This window comes from Heptranchias perlo, chromosome 36 (assembly GCF_035084215.1).
Source record: "Heptranchias perlo isolate sHepPer1 chromosome 36, sHepPer1.hap1, whole genome shotgun sequence".
Classification (NCBI taxonomy): Eukaryota; Metazoa; Chordata; class Chondrichthyes; order Hexanchiformes; family Hexanchidae; genus Heptranchias; species Heptranchias perlo.
In genome coordinates, this window is record NC_090360.1 from 10,517,015 (window position 1) to 10,536,523 (window position 19,509).

At 40.8% G+C, this 19,509-nt stretch overlaps 1 protein-coding gene across 6 annotated transcripts in view; it reads left to right on the forward strand.

Moving 5' to 3' along the window:
• Positions 1–451: 451 nt before the first annotated feature.
• The window catches only part of dlg5a (discs, large homolog 5a (Drosophila)), a 170,761-nt gene continuing 151,703 nt past the window's right edge, over positions 452–19,509 (forward strand). For 5 of the 6 annotated variants that reach the window (XM_067972536.1, XM_067972540.1, XM_067972538.1 and 2 more), the window contains exon 1: positions 452–671. The gene's annotated coding sequence lies outside the window, so the exon portion shown is untranslated. The remainder of the gene's footprint in view (positions 672–19,509) is intronic. The other variant, XM_067972541.1, reaches the window with a different exon arrangement.

The window sequence follows — 19,509 nt, forward strand, 5'->3', positions numbered from 1 at the left end:
CGCGCGCGCAGTGAGGCGGTTGAGTTGAGCCTGCTTCGGCGCGCGTGCACAGTGAGGCGGTTGAGTTGAGCCTGTTTCGGGGCGCGCGCGCAGTGAGGCGGTTGAGTTGAGCCTGCTTCGGCGCGCGCGCGCGCGCGCAGTGAGGCGGTTGAGTTGAGCCTGCTTCGGGGCGCGCGCGCAGTGAGGCGGTTGAGTTGAGCCTGCTTCGGGGCGCGCGCGCAGTGAGGCGGTTGAGTTGAGCCTGTTTCGGGGCGCGCGCGCAGTGAGGCGGTTGAGTTGAGCCTGCTTCGGGGCGCGCGCGCAGTGAGGCGGTTGAGTTGAGCCTGCTTCGGCGCGCGCGCGCAGTTCGGAGCTCCTCTTTCCCTCCCCCTTCACGCGTACGCGTGCGCAATGGGCACCTGGAGTTCGCGTCACGCAACGGCCCCGTTGGGGGAGAGAAGGAGGTGGTAGAGGAGGAGGAGGGGGGGGGTGTGGAAAAGGAAAAAAAAAACAGAGCGGATTTCGGAGAGGGAATGGGGCCGAAAACCGGCCTCTGTTATCGGTATAGAAAATCGCCGGCTCTCCTGGATCATTTTACGCTGCGTAGCAGATAACAGAAGTTATTGGATGATCGGTGCATGTCTAGCCGTGAAGTGAGGGATTTCCTAAAGGAAGCCGCCGGGACCGCTGAGGTAAGAGGGGGCAGTGCTCGTACCGAGAGTACGGGAAGGCTGCAACTCCCAGATGGGATCAACTTCCTCCGGGATTGTAAATCAATCAAATAGGTGCGCTGTTCATCCCACCGCGGCCTGTGCAGTGTAACCAGGTGCTTCTGTTTGTAAAATAAGATTGTGATTGACTCTCAGCTGATTGGGATTCAGAGGGGAGAGGGAGGCTCTGCGCCCGTCTGTGTATGTGGCTGAGGCTCTGCGCCCGTCTGTGTATGTGGCTGAGGCTCTGCGCCCGTCTGTCTATCTGAATGTGTGTGCATGTGACTGTGCAAGTGTAAGAGTGTGTACCTTCATGGTTGGGTATGCTCGTGTGTCTGAAACAGTGCCCCTGGCTGTATGAGGTTGTACACCTGTGTGTATGGAATTAGAAGTCTACTTGTGAGTGGGTGACTCTGTCTGCTTGCTTGAGATTTTGTGTCTTTGTGAGAGATTGAGCACGGATATGTTTGTGAGATTGTGCAGTTGTGCACATGTCTGAGTTTGAGACTGCACTTTGTGTGTGAGCCTATGTGTTTTTGTGTATGTGAGGCTGTATGCATATGACTAAGTTCCTAGGTGTGTGAGACTGTGTAACTATTTGTCTGCGTGTGATGGGGTGTGTGTGTGAGAGACTTTCTGCATGTGGAGGAAGGAACTGCGTCCACACCTGTATGTGTGTACAACTGGATGGATGTCTGTCTATGAGGGAGAATGGAACTGTGCGACAGTCCGCTTGAGAGACACTTTGTATGTGTGAGAGCACCTTTGCATTTGTGAGAATATTTGTGTCTTAAGTGACTGTGTGCCTTTATCTATGTGAGGATGAAACCATTTTTGCCTGTTAATGCGACCAAGCACCTGCCTGCACGTGAGAGAGTGTAATTGTGATTCTATGTGGAGAATGTCACTGTGACTACATTTGTGGGAATGAGATTGACTGTGCTTGTTTGCCTGAGTGAGATTATGTTTCTGCCTTTGCACATGATAGTGAAAGTCTGTCTGAATGCTTGTGCGGAGAGTGTGAGACTGTGTGTCTGTTTGAGCGAGACCATATTCCTGTATGTGGGTGTGGGTAAGACGGAATGTCTCTCGAGTATGATGCGATGATGCGTGTGTACCTATATGTGTATGACCGCACAAGTCTGGTTTTGTGTGCGTGAGAATGAGATTGTGTGCCTGTCTGTGTGAGATGTTCATCTGCCTGTGTGTGAGTGTATGTGCCTGAGCTTATGAATGTGACCATGCTCCTGTGTGTGTGAGAAAGACTGTGCACATGTCTGAGTGAGATTATGTATCTGCCAGTGAGCAATTGAGTGACACTGCATGCATGAATTTCTTTGTGTAGAGAATGAGACTTTCTACATCTTTGTGAGCTTGTATGTTGGTTGAAATGTTGTGCCTATTGATATGTGCAAAAATGGGACACCATGGCTGTCTGTGTTTGCACGTGTGTATGTACAACTGGATGTCTGCCTGTGAGAGTGAGACTGTGTGTTTGAGACTGTGGAAGTGTGCACCTGCTCACATGAGAGTGAGGCTTTATGCCTGTCCGTGTCTGACAGTGAGACTATATCTACCAATGTGATTGTGCATCTTTATGCATGTGAGACTGTGCGCCTGTATGTGTATGTGTGCAAGGCTGTGTGTGACTGAATCTGCCTGGCTGTGCTGGTGTGTGCTACTTTGCACCTGTCTGTATCTATTTATGCTTTCCTGGCTCTGTGCTTGTTTGTGACTGTGTATCTGTGTGAGTTAGTTGTGTATTTGCTTGTGTATGAGAGAGACTACGTGTGTGTGCGCGCATGAAAGGCTTTGCACTTGTCTGTATCTGTGCGAAAGAGATTATGTGCCTGTCTGTCTCTGAATGTATGCATACACTTACTTGTTTCCACATGCACGGGTTAGTGCAAAGTGTGAGACTGTGTACCTGTCTGTGCCTACCTGACTGTGCATGCAAGAGTGAGACACTGCACCTGTCTTTATTTATATGTCTATGTGTAGAATGATGCAGTGGATGAAAGAGACAAACTCCATGTCTCTGGGTATGTTTGTGAAACTGTGCATCTTTGCATCTGCTTGCCTTTGTTACAAGGGTAAGACTGCATCTGCCAGAGACAGAGAGCACGTGTGAAACTGCCCACCCTTGCAGGAGGGTGAGATTGCATTTTTATTTGGCTGCATGTGAGAGAGCGAGATGGGGAACCTGTTTTCCTGCCTGTATGTGAATGTAAATGAGATTGTAAACATTGATTTTTTTGTGTGTGTGAAGGGTTGTTATAAGTAAATGTGATTTGCTGGTCAGATCTCATTTGGAATATTGTATTCATTTTTGTGAGCTCCACATTAGGAAGGGTATGTTGGCTGTACAATTTTAAGTCCTGCAGCAATGCACAGGATGACACTTGAGAAGAGGGACTTAGCCTTGATGAGGGACCGAGTAAATGACATATTCGTGCTGAGAGGTTAAGGGTTGATTTACTTGAGGTGTTTCAAGTAATAAAGGGAATTGACAGTAAATAGGGAATGGCTGTCTAGTTGGGCAACAAGGGGATGCATATAATAAAATTTAACCTAAGTCGTTTAGAAGCATATCCGGGGAAAAATACTTCACACTAAGAGTTGTGGAAACGTGGAGTGCACTGCTGTAGATGACTGTGGATGCAGGGTCAATTGAAGTGTTTAAAAGAGATGCTACTTGGGAAGTGAGGGTATTAATGGATAGGGAAGAAAGGTGGAGCCTAACAAAATGACAGAGTGGGCTGGATGGGCTACTTCTGCAGCTCTGTTCTTGCTTCATCCTCCTTGAGAGTATGAAATTCCTCTTTTTCCTTTAGTTTCCCTTGGTTTCCTCAGGTCCTGAACTGATTACAACAAGAGGGTGGGTGATGCTGCCTAGGTTTCACAACTGTTGTGCTGCCACAAGGCACAGGTGTCAGAAAGAATGGCCAAGGAGTGACTATCCCTCTCCATTCCACTCCACTTTCATTTGTGAGGAGGCATGTTATCTTAGCTTGGGTCTTTCACAGAATAGAGCTCAGAATGAGTGGCCACATCTTCATCTCATCACTCCTGGGTGCTCAAGTCCTCTGTGCCACCTGGATTCCTATGATTCATTTGATTTCTTAGTAATTCTGACAGAGAAGAATAGAGAATTCTGAAGCAGAACAGAATCCCAGTTTGTTTTACAACTTTCTTAGCTGGCTACGTTCTCCTTTGTATCTACCCATAAACTAATGCTCATGAACCATTTCTTCCATTTGGGAACGTACATACTCCTGTTTGTATTCCTTATTATCCAGATTTTCAGTACCAGTTGGATAAACCAGTTTTGTTTAGAAATATTAAATTTAAGGCTTTTTCAGTGTAAAGAATAAAATATTTGTGATATGGCACTATGTAAGCACATTAGTTGCTATTGTGCGGCGGAGTTTAATCAAGAAGGTTTAGTGCAAACACACATGGTTAACATTCCACCCACAGCCTGTGAGGCTGTTACAGTACCGTACAGGCACTCACTTTGGTCTGCTATTTGTTGTATTTGTGGATTTTTAAAAAATGTACGTAATGTGATACTTTTCTTTTGTGCTTTATGGATGAATTCTACAACAGCTGTGTTTACAGTTTTAATAAATTGCCCCAAAATCAGTAATTATCTTCAAACTATTTTAACTGATGAAGAACTCACCAAGCTACTTTGGTAATGATTTTTCTTCTTTTGATATCTATTGTAAAATCTCATTCTAAAATGCACAATGTTTTGAATACATTTAGCATCTTGCATAAATAATTATAGAATGTTTCAGCACAGAAACGTGCCATTTGGGTCATTAAGTCTTTCTCCATATGAGCCATTGAGCTTAAATCTTACTCTTTTGCTTGTTCTCTATACACCTTTATATTCGTCTTTGTCAAGGAACAATCCAATTTGCTCTTTTAAAAAAAAAATTGAACTTTGCTTCAACAACGTTTTGGTGGAAAATTCCACATTCTCACCACCATCTGTGTAAAGCCATTTTTTTGAATCTTTTTATGATCATAAATTTGTGCCCTTTTGTTGCCAAGCACTGGAAGCAATTTATTGTTACTAACCTTATCATAACTCTTCATAATCTTGAAGACCTCTATCAGGTCATCTCTTAACCTTCACAGCTCTAGTGAAAAAAGTTCTAACTTCACAATTCTCTTCATAATTGTAACCCATCATCCCTGGTAACATTCCAGTGAATTTACTCTACATCATTTATATCCTTTCTATAATATGGTGCCCCAAACACTACACAATATTCTAGCTATGTTACACAATACTTCAGATACTATAATTGAATAATTCTCCACTTGTTAAGATGAAAACTTTGGACTTATGCTTATGTTAGTTGTCCAGCTCATAAGCTGAAGACAGGAAATGCATTGAAAGTATTTTGAGACCTGTATCCCAAAACGGACAGCATTTCTAGAAAATGTACACAGCAAGTGTCAGTTTGGCTCCGTTACTAGCAGTTTCACTCTGAATCAGAAGGATGTGTGTTTGATCTCGTAATTTAGGCTGACATTTTAGTGCAGCATTGAAGGAATGCTGCATTGATGAAGCTGCCATTCTTTAGTTGAGACAGTAAACTGAGATCCTGTTGCATGTTCCAGTTAGATTAATTAGTCATTGATCTCACTGACTGTAGAATTTTGCTAATGTAGAATGCCTGTTTCATTTGTTCACATAACAACTGCTGCACTTCAAATTATTTCATTGTGTGAAGCGTTATGAGATATTTCAATATGATAAAGTGCTATGTAAATGAAAGTATGATTATAGTATTATAGCTAAGGTGTTGCCCTGTGGTTGAATAGACTGCTCATACAGCTGTCAAGGCTCGTGAATAACTAATGTGCAGTTTGATGGGATACCGGAGGGTGACTAGATCCCATGGAAACAAATCCCATCAAGGAGTCAACTCCTTCAGAAGGGGAGGGGAAAAAATTAGTGGAGAAAAAGAAAATCAACATTTGAAATAATTTGCCAATCAGATTAGAGAAAGCAACCAGCAGTTTAACTGCAAGTGGTTTCTCCAAAATTTGGGAGCAGAGCAGACCACCTACCAAGGCACGTCTGCTATGATCCGGACCCATTCATTGACGTTGTCTTCACTGGCAATTAGAAATTGGATTGTGTGGGGAAATTTAGAGCCCTCTGGTTTCTGTGTGCCAGTATCAACTGGGCATTATTGGTGAGACGGGAACATTTCAAATACTTCCTTAAAAAGGATCCTTTTGTTCACCCAGTGTCTTTTATTAACGTCCATTTCTAAAAGATTTGCACATGCTTAATTGAAACCAACAAGCTTGCACTGTGTTTTGTTAAACATTTTTGTTCTGTTGAAACCTGCAGTACATAATGCAGGCTTTGGAATTTAAAGGTTTGAAATTTAGGAGTCATTTCTGAAATATTTGACAAAATTCAGAATCAACTTATTGGAATTATAGTAATTAATTTCTGACTGGAAACAGGCCCAATTTTACACCCATTGTCTTGAACCCTAAAATTCGCTGCTACTGTTGATGGTGTGACAAAGTAACCTCACAAAAGCGAAAACTAATTTTGCTGTTATGTTTTGGCACATAATGTTGTGAAGGGGATCTCCTGCACTACAAAACCAAATGGAGGTTTGGTGCATTTGTTTTGTATGACAGCTGTTGTGTCATAAACCCAGTTTAGGAGATTTTAATTCGATTCAAATTGAACAGATTAAATGGTCATGCTGTGTTTGGAGCATTTCAGATTGAATCCAACTTGCACTTCACTTTTCACATAATGCAGTCCACGAGAGCCAAGAATTTTGCACATTATAACAAGTTGTTTGGTACGGTGAAACTCTCATATGGCCAGGTTACCGAACCTGAAAAGGATGGAACTCAAAGTGCTGATACTGTTAAAACAGATTATTTACAATGAGTGTGTGTACTGGTTTTGCAAGTTACTGGACTGAGATCCCAAAATTTTGGTTCATGTATGAACTCATTACATTTTTGCTTCAGTGTGTAGTTGCTACTCTTGAAAAGGAAAAATTATATTTGAAAAGTAAAAATTTACAGCGCTATGGGGAAAGAGCAGGGAAGTGGGACTAATTGGATAGCTCTAAGCCGGCACAAGTACGATGAGCTGAGTGGCCTCCTTCTGTGCTGTACCATTCTATGATTTAATTTAAAATATCTAACTGACCTTCCGTGGTGCTGCTTATGGATAATTAAAAAAAAATCTCATTCCTGTCTCTCACTGCTTCTCTCGTTCTGCAAATTTTTTTCTGTCCTTCCCTCTGTTTATCCCTCTCATATTTCCCTCTATCTTTTTTCTATACCTCTCGTATACTTTCTCTGAATCCAGTATTACTCATAGTTTACTGTGTCTAGCAGACAGTCCTTTGACAATTGATGCTGTCTAGATACAACATGGTGTAGTATCCTCACTCGACTCTTCTTGAGAGAGAACTTTCAAATGTTAACAAGAACAACAATGGGTTAAGATGTTCTCCAACTAAACAGGACACCAGACATTTGAATAAGTGGCTTGCTGAAAAACTCAGGCCAATCAATGTCCACTACTTTTATTGTACAAAGGACTTTCTGTTGGCTGTGAGGCACAGTTTGAAGATTGGAAAGATTTTTTTTCTCCATTACAAGACAGTTCATTTTGTGGCTTGGGTGAGAAACCAGTATAGATCTCCCTTTCCTCCCCTGCCCCACCCCCAGGAATAATCACGTTCAACTGTTATTCCAGATCCTCTGAGTGAGAAGCCAACACTTTTACTGACTGGGTTTCTCAAATTGCTTAATTTTAATATCAAAAGTTGTAACATATTTTACAGTGAAACTGACTTTAAAATAGTGAAACATATGGAACACAGTTCACTTTTTTCATCTTTCTTCATCTAATTTCCTGTGGAATTTTGCAATTTTTCTTCAGTGACTACATTAATTACTTCATGGAACTGTATCAATTGAAATAACTAGTGAGAAGAAAGTCAATTTGTAATGTGTAAATAGTATATTTTTTATTGTACATTGCCAAAAACTAGTAAGAGTTCCAATTTCATTACATATATGGAATTTATGACCAGTTTATAGATTGACTTAAAGAATGGCTCTTGGAGTTTTACTTACTACAATATTTTCTTGCTCTATCTTTTTCTATCTGTGGATAACTTGCTTTTGGTAAGTAGCTTTTCCATTGTTGTCCAATTGTGACATTTTTCCTTTTTTTGGCTATAAACAATTCAGTTTGATTAAATATGACAGAATATTTTAACGTAAGTTTTATTGGACATCATTCGTCAGGAAGTGGAGAATACATTTTAATTTGTTCCCGTGAATAACTTGCTGGATAACAGATGATCTATGTACTTGTAAGTGAATGATCTCTTCCTCCTGTGTAGTAGTTGTGTTTTGTTCAAAGGAATGTACTTCTATTTTTATCCCAAACCTTTTAGAGTTTTAACATAAATACCTTGGTGAACAGCAATTAATATTCAATGTTACAAGTTTGTATGATATCAATTCAACAGATTATCTACAGTTTTCATACGATTTTGATATCCTTACAGGGAATATTGATGTTTTAGGATAATTGTTTTTTATCAAGTAGCCCTCTGCAGGCACAAAGCATCCAAAGTTGTTTGTAGGTCATGGGTTGGCTGAGATGTTTGAGTAAATTTTACTCTTTGGAACAATATTGGTGCTTTGTATGAGCGTAGAACGAATGAAATTTGTGTTCAGTTTATCAACGTAACGTACTTGGAAAAGGATGCAAGAATCATCACTAGAGAGTTTGTGATTTTAAGAGAAGAGCTAGGGAGTTAAAAAGTGAGTATGTTTCTGATGATGCTAACTCTGGTTGTGTCCATTGCTTTGAATCATTGAACTAGATTTTTGCTGGAATGTATTGGGTTATTTCTGGTGTAAAATGGTAGGTGAATAACATAACAGAATTTACAGTACAGAAACAGGCCATGATGCTGAACTGGTCCATGCTGGCGTTTATACTCCATACTAGCCAAAATATGTCTGATATTTCTGTATCATTAAGGCATGTAATATTTCTAATTATATTACAACATTGGTTGAACTGCAGCCATGTTTTGGCTGCAATGGGAATGCGGTATTTTTTATTCGCTCCCCTCAGTAATGCACTGTGGGAAACTTCTACATTAAAGTTGTAATATGGATGCAAGTTGTTGTTAAAATTGTAAACCAAATCCAGTCCCTGGACTACCGAAGAACATTGGCCTCAGGAAATCTACTAGTAAATGTGTATTATTGGACCTCCTGGCTTGAAGAAGAGCATATTGTTTGTATAAAGCAAAGTACTGTTAAATTATTTTTGTTGATTATATTTTACTGCTTTTCTATATAACATTAGAAATAATCAGGTTAGTCAAAATAACCTGACCCTTTTAATATATACATAAAGTATTGACTTCAAGAACTGAAAGATGCAATAATATTCCAACCGCATACATACACAAACTAAATAGAAACAAGCAAACTAATAAAGGGGAGGAAGAAAAATACACACAAATAAATAATAAAGCAAAACAAAATAACAGAAACTTAAAAAAGTTATTGCTTGGCTTTGATAAGTCTGACCTTTCCTTTTCTGCTTTTCTCTAGCCACACACATCATGGGCATAATTTTGTATATTTTTCTGAGTTTTTCTCCATCTTTTCAAATACGAATAAATTTCTTCACTTTTTACATGATTGCTAAAACTAAAATTCCAAATTAATATTTTCCATGATTGTGTTTTTCCATTGATAGGTATATGCCAATAATTTAGTTTTCCCTGTCAATATGATGAGTCTCCTTGCTTACAAGGACTTACTTTTTTTCTTCAACTTGTTCCCCTCCCATTCTGAAGGTGCTCACTTGTGCTGGGTACAATTCCACAGTAACTGGCAGCCCTCTCGTACCTTGCCAAATGGCCATTCTTCATTTGTGAGGTCAGCAGGCAAGCCAGTCACGCAGGGCATCACAGCCGAGTCGAATCTTGTTCTTGCCAAAATTCACATATGTGCACTTTCCAGCAGGAATCAATAGCAATTGAGAGCAGGAATCATGGTTGATTTTTTTTCCCCTTCTTTCTCTACCCTTGTGGCTAAATGTAGCATTTGTATACAAAGGCTCATTGTAGCACCCATACTACTGCCCAGGCTGAGATCAGTTAACTCAGCACAGACTGAGGATTAATCCTTATGGTCTGTATGGCTTAGTGTATTGCACCATTGGTGGAGTCGGAAATAATCCTTCTGCAATCACATGCTGGTGCCATAACATTACACTTGTGGCCAAGATACATATTTCCGGATCCACATCTATTCTTACTCGATTTGTCTGTGAAATTATCAAACCACTGCTACACAAAAGGACAAATCCCCAGAGAGTGCCAAAATAGTCCGTCATCTGTATCACATCTCTAGAATTTAGCCTTTATCATAAGCTTAATTTTTGCCAAACTACGTGGGGATAGTAATATTCGTGCATTAATTGTTCTGTCACCACAGGATGGTCGATAAATATTTAGTCCTTTTGTATTCCACTTGAGCGTATACATTCAAATGTGAATCTTTCCACTTCTGCTATCGCATAATAATCGCTGCACTTAAAGGTAATTCCTTTGCATGTAAAGTGCTTTGGATGTTTCTGAGTGACATGCAATATAAATGCAAGTCTTTAACCTATCATCTTTACCCTATTATAGAATGAGATTTGCCTACCTCTTGTGAAATTTTCTAATGCTCTGGGATCAGAGGGCTACTTCCCTGCTCCAAGCCATTTGGCAGATTGTGGTGGAATCTTAACATCAGCTAAAATCTTTCTAGTGATGCCATCCTTAATGTTAGGCGCACTCTGTTGCTGGTGAGAATAGTGCATGAACAAAAAGGAAAAACAAGAGAAAAGGATTTTAAAAATACAGACTGGAAGGGGGAGAAAGAAGAAAACAGAATGAGGGGAAAGAAAGATTTATTTGCTGCCATCAATTCAAGATCTGTACTGATGTAAATTAAGTATTTAGAGAACTTGGAGTAAAGATAGATTGTGTTTTGAATTGCCTAAATTGATTGATATAGTGACAAGTTGGAGTCAAATCACTGGCTGACCCCCCCCCTCCCCCACCCTAAGCGATTTGGTTCCCATTTGCCCCTGGAAACGAAAGATAAATAGACTAAATGCTGTGCAAGAAGTTATGAGAATTGGGCTGCACCAGTCTTCTAACTGAAATTGTCACAAATTTCTGGATAAAAGACTCAAATGATCGCTAAAATGACACAACACCCATTGTATAAGTTTGTTTTGTTGTAGAAACTGCAACCTTATTTTGTGGTTTCTGTTTCAGTTTAAAAAAAATACAAACCAGTATAGTTTATAAATCATTGCTCTACATTAACTGACCTAAAAAAATCATGAGAATCTCACATTCACAGCCATTTCAATTTACAGTTAGCCAATTCAAAATTTTAACAGTTCAAAACTTATTAAATGAGTAAATGTTGACTTAATTGCAATGTTCCCACACTGATACAGATTCTATATTTTACAGAAATAAAAAGTGCTTAAGTTTTTTATTTTAAAAAAAATTGTCTGGAGCTCTCACGTTTGCATTCCTAGGATCTTTACAATGGTGCCAATCAAATAATATGATGAATTGATGAAGTGTTTTGGATATGATTAATATATTGCATTTATTTGACATTAGCAAACTATGAGCAGTTTTGTTTTTTGCCTATTTTCCTGTTCCACTTGTGTATGTGTATAGGAAAGTGATCAAATACTTGGCTGATGGGAGCCAGGGGTGAAACTACAGAGTATATGGGAAAAGTCTGATTGTGATCTGGAAGGACTTACATATAACTTGGAGAAGCAGTTTGTTGAACTTGCACAGTACAGATTAATCACAGCTGGAATGGCTTAGATAGTTAGCACAATCAATAACTAATTTATATAGATCAGAAAGGTTCTGGGTATAAGTTAGATGATCTCAGCCAGGGCAGTGGTAGGGCGTTTACAGTTTGCCTCAATACCCCTGGGTTAAGGATGGGAAAATCAGTAGGGTTTCTGTTTCTGATTGTCGTCTAGTGACCACTGCTGAAAGCACCAGGCCTAGCCGTTGGATAAGGACATGATCGTGCTCAGTTGTGAAGGCGTCTACAGTTGAGTAGCTTGCCAACACGCACTGTCCTGGATACAAATTGGGAATGGCTATTTGAGTGAAGTAGCACGGAGTGACTTGTGTCTATGGAACCGTACCTGATTTGTCAACTTGTGTCCAGTGAAGCACAAGGTTCCTCTTAAAATGGGCACGCTGGAACTATTTTGTATTATATTTCTTTGTGTGTAGATGCTATTATATTGAAAGAACTTGCATTTATATAGTGTCTTTCACATCCTCGGACATCTCAAAGCGCTTCAGATCCATGAACAACTTTTGGAGTTGGTCACTGTTGGAATGTAAGGACATGCTACTGGATCAGATGATCTCCTTTAGTAGTGTTGATAAATGTTGACTAGGACATTGGGAGAATTCCCCCGCTCCTCTTCCAATAGGGCCATGGGATCTTTTACATCCATCTGAGAGGGCACTTGGGGCCTCGGTTTAATGTTTCATCTGAAAGACAGCACTTCTGACAGTGGGGTACTCCCCAACTACTGCACTGAAGTGTCAGCCTGGATTATGTGCTCAAATTTGTGGAGTGGGGCTTGAACTCACAACCTTCTGATTCAGGCGAGAATGCTGCCACTGAGCCAAGACTGACAAGTTCAGATTCTCTGCATGTATAGAACAATTGTTGTTTCCCATTGCTACTGGAATACTGCTATTTCACATGGATCTTAAACCTTATTTTTTAAACTATTTTATATGTAACTAATCTACCAAAATCAATACTTTCAAATTGTAGGAATCTTGTTGTTGTGACTTTCTGGTGAATATTCTACAGTTTAAAACTGCGTTATGACCCAGAGTTGTCAGCTATTAAACCCACTGGCCACACTGCCTTCTTTTCTTAATAAATAACAATAAATCAGAGCACATTCATAAAACAAGAGTTTAATGATGTACCTGGCTGTGTTTAGAAGTTGAGTAAGTAATTTCTGAACTATTATTGATTATAGTCTTCCCCTCTCCCCCTCCCAAACTGATCTGCTGGGTGAGATCACACAAATATTGTGACAATTCAGTGACTAATGGCAGATGCAATGCTACCTGTCTCCAATTGAAAATAGGAGGATTCGGGCCTGCCTAAAATTTCTCCATATGGAGGAAGATGCACTTTTCTTGGCATCTAAGGCTTCCAGTTTTTTGCAGGAATATGAGATAACTGAAGAATGTGATTTTTCTCAAAACATGCACAGGTTTTTAAATGGTTAGCACAAACTTCGCAGTCTTGACAGGTTATTTTTGTGACTGTAATTCTTTGATTTAAGGCATGAATGGGATAAAACCAGTATACGATAGATGTTAATAAATGGTCATAAAGATGGAAATGTTTAGGTCTTGTTGTGGTAACCCATTTAAAAACAAAAAGTGAAGACTATTTTAACTAAAATTGCTACTAATTGGCCACACACTAACTTGGCAATAACTTGGTGTTCTTCAGTAAAAGCATCCTGTGTAGTTGTACCAGCTCTGATGAGTGAGGTTAACAGATTCTTACACTGCCTATTTAAATTTCCAACAGCAAATGTAAGGTGATATTGCAGAACTTCTATTTCAAATCATGTGTGTGTGGAGTTTAAGAAAAGCTTTCCTTTCATTACAGCCAGATCATACTGTAGTGGAGAATTCTTTTGTTCTGACATTAATTTTTAATGCCAATGGAAAAGGTCCACTGGAAGAAATATTTTTAGCTGATGAACCCAAAGATTATCCCTGTTTATTGCAGCAACACTAATTGTTGTACTGTGTGTGTCTTGCCTATACTTGAGCTTATGTAAATTTCAAGAAGAATACTTGGGAAGAATTTAGTGTAAGGGCTATTGATAGAATGGTTGAAACCTTCTCGCAAAGCAGGAAGGATTCTGATGGTAATGGGGTGCATTTTGGACAAAATTTCATCTTTCCTCCCTGCTGTTTAATATTTTAAAGTTGATATACCATATCTAAAAATGAGGAACATTACTGTCACTTTTGAGCTGGATTTTTGCAAAATGCCTCCATTTTTTACAAAGTGAGATACTGGGAAAATCAACATTTTAATAGTTCCTTTATACATGCCCTGTGAAAAGCTGGTTAAGAATGATCAAAACTTTGGAGAGGTGAGAAGGTTTTGCATTACTTTGAATTACACTGGGTCAAATGCCCCTTTGCAGTTTAGAATAGTACAGCTAAACTAATTGCAGGAAGCTGCAGGAATCTATCTTTTGTCTTTGATTAAAGACTTGATGCATATTACGAACAGACAAATTATGCAATGGAGATGAATGCCAAATTGTCCACTGAAGTGTACTGAGTGGGTTTAACTGTTGGAACTGAAGCATAGGTACTATACACTACACCAACAAAACGTTTATTGTCTTTAAAATATATTGAAGAGCTCTGTCCAGCTCTTTCTGATGCTGTCAGACAAGCCAAGTCATTGATCCAGATGCCTATCAGTCGGCAACATTGCTATTCAGATCTCGTATTATTCATTTTGAACAAGGAGATATTAATGGAACTTTTTTTTTAAAAAAAGACTTGGATTACCATTTTACTTTTTGTGTTTCTGTCTGTGACAATAGAAGCTGAAACATGATTATTGTGCCTTTGGCACCTGCTAAAGTTATAACACAAGGTATCACTTGATTTATGTCATACTCTCTGACATCACTTCTTGTAACGATGAACCTACTTTTTATGTTTCATCTGCCTTCAGGCTCTTAGACACTTAGTCTCCTGAGAAGCACGTTACAAAGAGTTTCTTCAATAAAACACTTAATTGATGTGCTATACTACAATTTTCATTGTTTTTTAAAAAACATAAATATTTTTAACCAGACCTGAATTTTTTAATAGTTCCCTACCTTTGTTATAGTTTAATTATATTGAAGGAGAACTATGTACTTGCTGAAATATCCCATAATCTTTAATGTTATAAATGGGGATACCTTATTTATGCCTTTCTTGCTATCCCTGTTGAATGTATTTGAACTGCTGGACATAGGCAACCTGTTTAGAACTCCTCTTCATGTGACATCATGAAGTTTTCACTTCAAACCAGCTTGAGGGTTCTTCTGAAGTTGTCTAACCCTGGAAACCACAGTAAAGGTTGATATAAAGTCTCTTCCCCATACCTGACTTTTTCCAGTGAAGCCACTCTGAGATGCAGGGGATAGTTCCCTGTAATTGAAAGAAAAGAAAGACTTGCATTTATATTGCGTCTTTCACGACCTCAGGACGTCCCAAAGTGCTTTACAGCCAATTTTGAAGTACTTTTGAAGTGTAGTCACTGTTGTACTGTAGGAAACGCGGCAATTTGCGCAAAGCAAGGTCCCACAAAAAGTAATGAAATAAATTACCAGATAATCTGTTTTAGTTGTTGGTTGATGGCGAAATGTTGGCCAGGACTCTGGGAGAACTGCTCTTCTTCGAATAGTGCCATTGGATCTTTTGTGTCCACCTGAAAGGGCAAACGAGGCCTCATCCAAAAGACGGCACCTCCGACAGTGCGTTGCTCCCTCAGTGCTGCACTTAACTGCCAGCCGAGATTATGTGCTCAAGTCTGAAGTGAGGCTTGAACCCACAACCTTCTGACTCCGAGGCAAGAGTGCTACTTACCACTTAGCCAAGACTGACACTTGGCAATTGGAAGGGGCTAGTTATAGTAGTCGTAACTAATGTGGAGCTCACAGATCTAAGTTATACTGAGTTTTTGGTTTCAATTTGGGGAAGTGTCCCATGGAACCCAGGTATATTCTCCACAGAAAGATGGAAAATTGGAGGGCTAGTCATATCAACCATCTTTCTGTTTCTGTTAATTGGATACAAAGCAGTGGTGTTTTCCCATTGACTGCACAGCTGAGGTCATGAATTTAAATGAATAAAATGGCTAATCAGAGGTAACATTGAGTATTTCTTTTTCTGATCCTCATTGTTATGATTCAGGTCCTTTCTCAATGCTTTCAGTGCAAAAGACAGCCTCCATGAGCAGGCCTGCACTGCCTACGAGCAGACACATGCGTAGTGAATGGGATGTCTTGTGCTTCAGGGCGAATGATCTATCTTTCTTCTGTTGAGTTATACAAGGCATAATAAAGATTATCCACCGTAAACTCCTGGGCTGAGAAAAATTCTTCAGGTCTGCTCTGCCGATGTAACTTCGGCAGAAGTATGGCACAAAAACGCTTGCGTGCGTAAATGAGGTTTCTGCTACACCTTTGGTGTGAAGTTACAGCGGTGGAGCAGGAGCAGCTCCAAGGAATGTCCTGGCCTTGATCTCTCCAATAGGCAGAAAAACACCATGCTGATAGAGCATATAACTGTGCCCATAACTACTAATTCAAAATTATATAGAAGTAAAAATTAGTCAGATAAAAAGCAACAGTGTAATTAACTCACTCTGATACATATGGCCCCAAATTTCCAGGATCACAATTATGCAGAAATTATGCCTCTGCTGTTCCTCTTCCTCTTCTATTATTATGCAGATCAGGGGTATGCCCATTGAGAAGGCCATTCTAACTGCTTACTTGTCCTCAAGGACATATGGGGAAAAGAGATGGGTTGCAAAAAGTTTTGGGCGCATTGTGACTGACAGCACTTTGGTTAAGTATGGTGCAGGCCTCAATCAGAAATTTAAAAAAAAGTGATGATAAATCCATCAAACTTCAGAAATCTCCGTTCTTCCAATATCAGGTGACTACGGACTGTGCTACACCTAAATTTTTGGGTGTGAATCTATGCCAGTGTATTATTTATAAATGCAAGAAATTCACGTGAGCTGGTCTTTTGCATAGGGGTGTATCCATGTCATGGAGCAACAGAGGGTTTCGGCAAATGATTGATGAAATTAGTGTGTGGCGTTCTTTCAGGTTGACACTGCTGAAAATCAGTAACGCACTAATTTCCTTGGGGAAAAATGGCACAACGCTGCTCTTATGCCGTAGTTACCCTGAAACTTCCCAGGGTCATATATAAATTGTTTTTTGAGATCAAATCACAAGACATTTTGAAATTCCTAAAGGAGTCTGTTTGTCAGTGTCCTCAACTGTAACACAAGCGCTTCTGGCTCTGGAGTTGTCTCACTGGAGTTACTTGGACGTGGGTTTCAGTTAAAGAAATGGCTAATCGTTTATATATTTATTACAGCCTAAGAGCTCCAAGCAAAGAACTGTGAGTCAAACCAATTTTAAAGACACAATGCAGCATCTTGGACAAGACATTATGAAAAGTGTTGGTCCATACCTCATCTAGGTCCTGTATACCTCTGAACTGCTAAATGTGCATAATGTATCACCAGCCCTGAAATGATTAATTATCAAGTTTAAAAAATCCGGTCTGTTTTCTCACATGCAGCATCAGTTGGTGGTCTCATGAGAATTTTAAATTTATTTCAAAATCATTTACATTTCCATATTCCATCGTTCTTACTGCCATCAAAACGAATTGGAGTCAGAGATGGAAGACTGTCATGGTTTGATGTCAAGTTGGGAATTTTGCAAAATTGTTTTGATCTAATTGGAATATGGAGCAGTAAAATTGAATCTTCTACCAGCATTTGAATTATCAGTCAATTAAAATGGAAAAACTGTCTTTGGCAGTAGTCCCAATGCAGTCCTTGATCATGGGAGGTGGTGATGGTGTGACTACAGATAAGAAGAGTGGGCTGTTGTAAACCATGTCACGCTGGGAGTGTGCTGTGCCTGATTTGGGTTCAGTAAACTTTTGCCAATATGAATTTCAGGAACTTATTATAACAGCTGCATTTATATAGCGCTGTATCATATCTCAACCTCTCAAAGCTCCACACAATGAATTATATTTAGAGTACAGTAATTTGGCATTACATCTTTTAGTGTTTGACTGTCCTTGCAAACTAACCACCCCTTCCCCCCCCCCCCCCCTCCCCCCCCCCAACCCCATCTCCAACCTCCCATTCCTCTCCATATTCCTTGTAAGTCATAAATCTGTGCTTGTCTTTCCTGTAACTTCACGTTTGAACCTTTCTGATCAGGTTTCCACCCCATGCCACTGCACTGAATTGGCCCTAACCAGAGTCACAAATGACATCCTCTGATTGTGAACACGGTGCACTATCCCTCCTCATCCTTCTTGACCTCTCTGCAGGTTTGACATGGTTGACCACATTGTTTTCCTCTAACACCTCTTCCCCCGCTGTCCAGCTGCGTGGGAGTGCCCAGTCTTACCTATCCAATTGTAACCAGAGAATCACCTGCAATGACTTCTCTTCCCATCCTCGCATCGTTACCTCTGGAGTCTCCCAAGGATCTATCCTTGGCCCCCTCCCAGCTCTCATCTATATGTTGCCCCTCGGTGACATCATGTATGCTGATGGGTACGGTAGCATAGTGGTTATGTTACTGGACAAAAAGCAGGACAAATCCAATCCGGCCAATTACCGCCCCATCAGTCATCAATCATCAGCAAAGTGATGGAAGGTGTCGTCGACAATGCGATCAAGCGGCACTTACTCACCAATAACCTGCTCACCGATGCCCAGTTTGGGTTCCGCCAGGACCACTCGGCTCCAGACCTCATTACAGCCTTGGTCCAAACATGGACAAAAGAGCTGAATTCCAGAGGTGAGGTGAGAGTGACTGCCCTTGACATCAAGGCAGTATTTGACGGAGTGTGGCACCAAGGAGCCCGAGTAAAATTGAAGTCAATGGGAATCAGGGGGAAAACTCTCCAGTGGCTGGAGTCATACCTAGCACAAAGGAAGATGGTAGTGGTTGTTGGAGGCCAATCATCTCAGCCCCAGGGCATTGCTGCAAGAGTTCCTCAGGGCAGTGTCTTAGGCCCAACCATCTTCAGCAGCTTCATCAATGACCTTCCCTCCATCATAAGGTCAGAAATGGGGATATTCGCTGATGATTGCACAGTGTTCGGTTCCATTCGCAACCCCTCAAATAATGAAGCAGTCTGAGCCCGCATGAAGCAAGACCTGGACAACATCCAGGCTTGGGCTCATAAGTGGCAAGTAACATTCGCGCCAGATAAGTGCCAGGCAATGACCATCTCCAACAAGAGAGTCTAACCACCTCCCCTTGACATTCAACGGCATTACCATTGCCGAATCCCCCACCGTCAACATCCTGGGGGTCACCATTGACCAGAAACTTACTGGACCAGCCATATAAATACGGTGGCTACGAGAGCAGGTCAGAACCGAGCCGAGCCGAGCGGAGGGAGCGTCCGATAAAAGGCGGGATTTCAGAGCGCTGAGAACAGCTGAGAGGAGCCGAGCGGAGGGAGCGTCCGATAAAAGGCGGGATTTCAGAGCGCTGAGTGCAGCTGAGAGGAGCCGAGCCGAGCGGAGGGAGCGTCCGATAAAAGGCGGGATTTCAGAGCGCTGAGAGGAGCCGAGCCGAGCGGAGGGAGCGTCCGATAAAAGGCGGGATTTCAGAGCGCTGAGAGGAGCCGAGCCGAGCGGAGCTGCGACCGAGTTCGAAGTGACGTCAGGAATCAGATCGGGACGCGACACAGGGGAGGCACCTGATTGGTGAGTAGGTTCAGGTGAGTATTTCTACTTATCTACAGTAACTAAAGTAAAAGGAAAGGGAAGGTCTGCAGGTCTTATAGGAAGTAGCGTTTATTTTTTAGTGAATCAAGGTCCCTAG